We start from the raw sequence: 6,718 nt of genomic DNA on the forward strand, positions 1-6,718 counted from the left end.
TATTTCTTATTCTTATCTGTATTTTTTAAAACTGCATTGCTGGTTGGGGGCTCGTAAGTAAGCATTTCACTGTAAGGTCTACTACACCTGCTGTATTCGGCGCATGTGACTAATGGAATTTCATTTGATTTGATTTGATAAAAATCTGTCCGTTTAAGCTAGGGATACATCATCCAACTGAAGGTCCCCAATACCAGTTGAAAAAATTGATGGAAGTATTTATGAAGACTGTTTAGTGCCAAAAAATAATGGGTTAAATACATGTAAAAAATTATATATCTTATACTGTATATCTCAGATATAGGACAGACACTTCAGAACAAACTCCTTTTGATTTTGGGGGGTACTATCTGTTGTTCCATGTAGTGAATCTGTTATTAACTGTGTTTATATGGGCTAATAGCAGTAAGGCCAAACAAAAAATGTTTCATCAAATAATTTTGTATTATATTTTTTTGATACTTAAGGGGTCTTAAAATTCAAAATCCCAGGCGTAGACAGGGCTTGAACCACAGGCTGTTCAGGCTTTTGTTGCAGACCAGTCCGACCTCCCCTGATTCTACTACTCTTAGTCATGTTGAGCAATTGATTAATAAAACAGGTGTGGTAGAATGGTGATTGAACAAAAGCCTGCTCATGCTGTGGCTCTGAGAGCAGGGTTAGCCACCCCTGACAAATACTGTAGGAAATAACATACTGTTATGATTTTTATGAATAATGACTAAATGATGTATACATTTAACGTAGAACTATAACTAACAGAATCCTACCCTGTCACTGTATGATTGTATGAAATTTATTAGAATCATAAATCTATAAATCTGATGTGTGTAGTTTTAGTCAGAATTAGAACAAGGACTTTTTGTTCCTTTTTAGTATGTAAGCAGGGTGCAAGTGTGAAACAAATGATAAGAGGAGCTATCGACAGACAAGCTGTACTACTGTGTTCCTTTCAGGACATTCTGTCCCCACCCAAGGAGGGGAGAGACCTTGGGCTTGTAGTGGATTGTATAACAGGTGGCAGACAATGTATGAGAAGGAGAAGACTTGTGAACTATATTGTCATTGTCTTAGAGGAGGAGGGACAGTTATGACAAAATGAGAGGTATACAAACCAATGTACATGTAAGGATGGGGAGCGCTCTCGTAAATAAACATGCTGACTATGGTAGACTGGCCTCTGTCTGTTTCATTTTAATAAGAACCTTACAAATTCTTAGTAACAGACAGAGTATTTTAATTGAAGTTCAGTTTATGAACATTGAGAACAAAATTCTCTTAACACATACTGTTAGGAAAATACCTGTTAAAAAAAAGTCATAAGATGTGCTTATGAATATAAACACTATATTTAAATGAAGATCAACACAACTTCCACTTTGTTCTCTCTTTGGGATTTCAGCGAATTCCAATAGTGAGGAGCATCACGTCTCAAAGGATCCAGACTTTAAACTCCTGAAAGATAAAGTTAAACCTCTGAGATTCAAGCACCATCTACAATTCATTAGATGACTTCATTCATGAAATGATTCATTCAAAAATAATGATTTCACAACAGGCATATCATAAAATGACCACTCAGTTAGATCTTTCTAAACAAATCAAATCAAATTGTATTTGTCACATGCGCCGAATACAACAGGTGTAGTAGACCTTACAGTGAAATGCTTACTTACAAGCCCTTAGCCAACAATGCAGTTTCAACAAAAATACCTAAAGAAAAGTAACAAATAAAAGTAACAAATAATTAAAGAGCAGCAGTAAAATAACAATAGTGAGGCTATATACAGGGGGTACCGGTACAGGGTCAATGTGCGGGGGCACCGGTTAGTCGAGGTAATTGAGGTAATATGTACATGTAGGTAGAGTTATAAAAGTGACTATGCCTAGATAACAGAGTAGCAGCAGTGTAAAAGGGGGGGGGGGGGGGGGGGGGGGCAATGCAAATAGTCTGGGGTAGCCATTTGATTAGATGTTCAGGAGTCTTATGGCTTGGGGGTAGAAGCTGTTTAGAAGCCTCTTGGACCTAGACTTGACCCTCCGGTACCACTTGCCGTGCGGTAGCAGAGAGAATAGTCTAGTCTGGGGTAGCCATTTGATTAGATGTTCTGGAGTCTTATGGCTTGGGGGTAGAAGCAGTTTAGAAGCATCTTGGACCTAGACTAGGGCCTTCCTCTGACATCGCCTGGTATAGAGGTCCTGGATGGCAGGAAGCTTGGCCCCGGTGATGTAGTGGGCCGTACGCACTACCCTCTGTAGCCTTGCGGTTGGCGGCCGAGCAGTTGCCATACCAGGTAGTGATGCAGCCCGTCAGGAGGCTATCGAACAAGTACTTTTATTTCTGTCAACTCATATACAAGTTTTTTGAAAACTCTTCAGAATTCTAGTCTGTTGGTGTCACCGAGTACGCTGATACCCTAATTCATGAACCCAAGATCCATAGGTAAGGCTGTACAGTGAATATAAGTATGCCCCCAATGCAATTCTAATGTATAATACATCCACAGTGCGATTTCAAATTATTTTGACTTTTTATGTGCCAAATTAACTAATTGTCTTTTGTTGAATTTATATAACAACATTCTAACCTTGTTTAGCATTATCTAGTCCAAATATGGTATTAATCCACTATTTGTATCACTTTCACAGCTACCCTAACCGTTAAATTGTATTTTTATTTAACCAGGTATGTTGACTGAGAAAACATTGTCATTTAAAGCAATGACCTGGGGAATAATTACAGGGGAGACAAGATGAATGAGACAATTGGAAGCTGGGGATAATTAGGTGGCCACTAGGGCCAGATTGGGAATTTAGCCAGGACACCGGGGTTAACACAACTACTCTTATGATAAGTGCCATAGGATATTTAGTGACCACACTTGTTCAGCGTCCCATCCGAAATACCCTACACAGAGAAATGTACCCAATCACTGCCCTGAGGCATTGGGATCTTTTTTTTCTTCAGAGAAAAGAGTGTCTCCTGATGGCCCTCCAACATCACCTGGTCTCCCATCCAGGGACTGACCTGGACACACCCGGCTTAGCTCCAGAAGCAAGCCAGCAGTGAGATGCAGGGTGGTATCAACTTCAGTGAGGTAGGGACGTCCCCGGATAGCATGGACCATAAAGGAGACGAAGTGTTCTGATTGGCCCTGACGCCTTTAGAGCAAGTCTCTGTAATATTTGTGTTGTGGAGAAATGACCAGGCAGGAGACGGGAGTACAGTTAGTTTTCGTTTAGTCAAAACCCCTCGTGCTCTACAGTTCCCGGGCACACTAGTGCGCATGTGCATTTCCTATTAGGTGTAGTAACGTAACACTGTCGTAATACATCACTGCTTAGTAACAGCATAGTAACTAATATAAACAGATGTAGATCCCAGATACTACAGTCTCAAAGCCACCCCTGTAGAAATAGGCTGGGTTTAGGACTTTGTGGCTGTGGTAACTAGTGACGACCCTCCCGCGATGTACCAGTAATACAACACTCAATGTCATCTCAGAAACGCGTGTGCTTCTCAAACCTACAGCAGAGGACGACACTTTCCATCTTTATTTTGGAGCGTGGTCTACGTTGCTCTTCATTGGAAGGGCAAACTGCAGTTTTATGGTGAAGATAATGACACTGTCATGTCATTACGAGTTACTGGTGTGATGCGTAATTAAGCACCCGATGTGCATCATGGGGACCAAATAAAGGAACATTTCCAGATAAAAAGTATGTTGCTTGGACATGATGCCTAGGCATTGCGACTCAAAGTCAGTATCTGACCAATTAAGGGTTTTGAGGACTGTTGAATTGCGGGAGCTTCTGCAGGATGAGGAATAAATTAGGCAGATCATCAGATTCAGCCAAAAGGTATTTTCCCTTTATTTACTGAAAATCTTACACACCGTTTGATGTTACTCTGTGTATAAAGAGTGTTTTGTTTCTTGTTTTTTAGTGATGCAACTTTTTATTCACTTTAGAATGGGTATATTTTGAGGGTCAGCAAATATTTCAATATATTTATTAGTTCCTGTAAAATATGACTGAATACAGGGTATTATTAGGGTCATTAGTAAGATATGACAAACATTTTGGGGGGGAATGTCATTATCCTGTCCAGTTTCAGGGGCCTCAGGGGGCAAAGGAGACTGTGTTGGTCTCCAACAGTAGATTGGCAGAGACCAGTCTCTCTCATGAGCCAGAGCTCAGCACTGGTAAGCTATGGTTAGCCAAGAAGTACCAGGAACTGGAGAAACTTACCAATACCATCCAAGCCAAACATAACCAACTTGGTGAGTTTGAATGTCACATTTGTATATATTATTTTAGGGAACATTAAAGTTCCAGAATGCTTGTTATTCTCTCCAACTGCTTCTGCAATTTTGTCAGTTAGTCAAAACCGTGTTTATGCCCCTTTTATTATACAAATATACTGTTGCCTTTCTAGTAGTTTTACTAGAGAAACATAGCCTTCACATGATCCAGTGGCTTCTCCTGAAGAAGCTGGCTCACTCTGACGAAGGATGTGCAGTAAGGCTGGAATAATTGTGTAACACAAATTATCAATTAACCTGTCTAGCCCCGGGGAACTCCTCCCACATTCCAGTGAAAAGGCAGAGTGCGAAATTCAAAATATATTTTTTAGAAATATTTAACTTTCACACATTAACAAGTCCAATACAGCAAATGAAAGATAAACATCTTGTGAATCCAGCCAACATGTCCGATTTTTAAAATGTTTTACAGAGAAAACACCACGTATATTTATGTTAGCTCACCACCAAATACAAAAAAGGACAGACATTTTTCACAGCACAGGTAGCATGCACAAAACCAACCTAACTAACCAAGAACCAACCAAACTAACCAAGAAACAACTTCATCAGATGACAGTCTTATAACATGTTATACAATAAATCTATGTTTTGTTCGAAAAATGTGCATATTTGAGGTATAAATCAGTTTTACATTGCAGCTACCATCACAGCTACCGTCAGAAATAGCACCGAAGCAGCCAGAGTAATTACAGACACCAACGTGAAATACCTAAATACTCATCATAAAACATTTCTGAAAAATACATGATGTACAGCAAATGAAAGACAAGCATCTTGTGAATCCAGCCAATATTTCCGATTTCTTAAGTGTTTTACAGCGAAAACACAATATAGCATTATATTAGCTTACCACAATAGCCAGAAACACAAGCCATTTACCAGCAGCAAAAGTTAGCGATCGTAACAAACCAGCAAAAGATATAATTTTTGACTAACCTTGATAAGCTTCATCAGATGACAGTCCTATAACATCAGGTTATACATACACTTATGTTTTGTTCGAAAATGTTGTTGTACATTGTGCTAACGTAGCATCTTTTTCCCACAATGTCCGGATATTTTTCTGACACTCACATATTCTGACCAAATAACTATTCATAAACATTACTAAAAAATACATGTTGTATAGGAAATGATAGATACACTAGTTCTTAATGCAATCGCCGTGTTAGAATTCTAAAAATAACTTCATTACGACATGCAGTTTACGTTATGGCGAGAGCGTGCCCAAAATCTGGGCGCAAACTACTAGTTCACATGTTCGACAGATATATGAAATAGCATCATAAAATGGGTCCTACTTTTGATGATCTTCCATCAGAATGTTGTACAAGGGGTCCTTTGTCGGGAACAATCGTTGTTTGGTTTTAGAATGTCCTCTTCTCCAGTCAATTAGCACGGAAAGCTAGCAAAGTGGCGCGAAGCTCTCCTTCGTGAACAAACGCAGACAAAGCAACACGCCTAACGTCCCGAAAAAATATGAATAATCTAATAAAACTATATTGAAAAAACATACTTTACGATGATATTGTCACATGTATCAAATAAAATCAAAGCCGGAGATATTAGTCGTCTATAACGACAGCTTTACAGAAGGCAATACCAGGTCCCTTCTCGCGCGTTCCAGAAAACAGGAAATTGGGGTCACGTCATGCCAAGAGCTTTTATTCGACCTCAGATCATGTTATACACTCCATTTCTTCTCTCACTGCCTGTTGACATCTAGTGGAAGGCGTATGAAGTGCATGTATACTAATAAATATCAAGCACATTTATAGGCAGGCCCTAGAACAGAGCATCGATTTCAGATTTTCCACTTCCTGTCAGGAAGTTTGCTGCAAAATGAGTTCTGTTTTACTCACAGATATAATTCAAACGGTTTTAGAAACTAGAGAGTGTTTTCTATCCAATAGTAATAATAATATGCATATTGTACGAGCAAGAATAGAGTACGAGGCCGTTTAAATTGGGCACGATTTTCCCCCAAAGTGTAAATAGCGCCCTCTATCCTCTTTCAGCATGACAATGATCCCAAACACACCGCCCGGGCAACGAAGGAGTGGCTTCGTAAGAAGCATTTCAAGGTCCTGGAGTGGCCTAGCCAGTCTCCAGATCTCAACCCCATAGAAAATCTTTGGAGGGAGTTGAAAGTCCGTGTTGCCCAGCAACAGCCCCAAAACATCACTGCTCTAGAGGAGATCTGCATGGAGGAATGGGCCAAAATACCAGCAACAGTGTGTGAAAACCTTGTGAAGACTTACAGAAAACGTTTGACCTCTGTCATTGCCAACAAAGGGTATATAACAAAGTATTGAGATAAACTTTTGTTATTGACCAAATACTTATTTTCCACCATAATTTGCAAATAAATTCATTAAAGATCCTACAAT

The sequence above is a fragment of the Salvelinus namaycush genome, chromosome 23, assembly GCF_016432855.1.
Source record: "Salvelinus namaycush isolate Seneca chromosome 23, SaNama_1.0, whole genome shotgun sequence".
Lineage (NCBI taxonomy): Eukaryota > Metazoa > Chordata > Actinopteri > Salmoniformes > Salmonidae > Salvelinus > Salvelinus namaycush.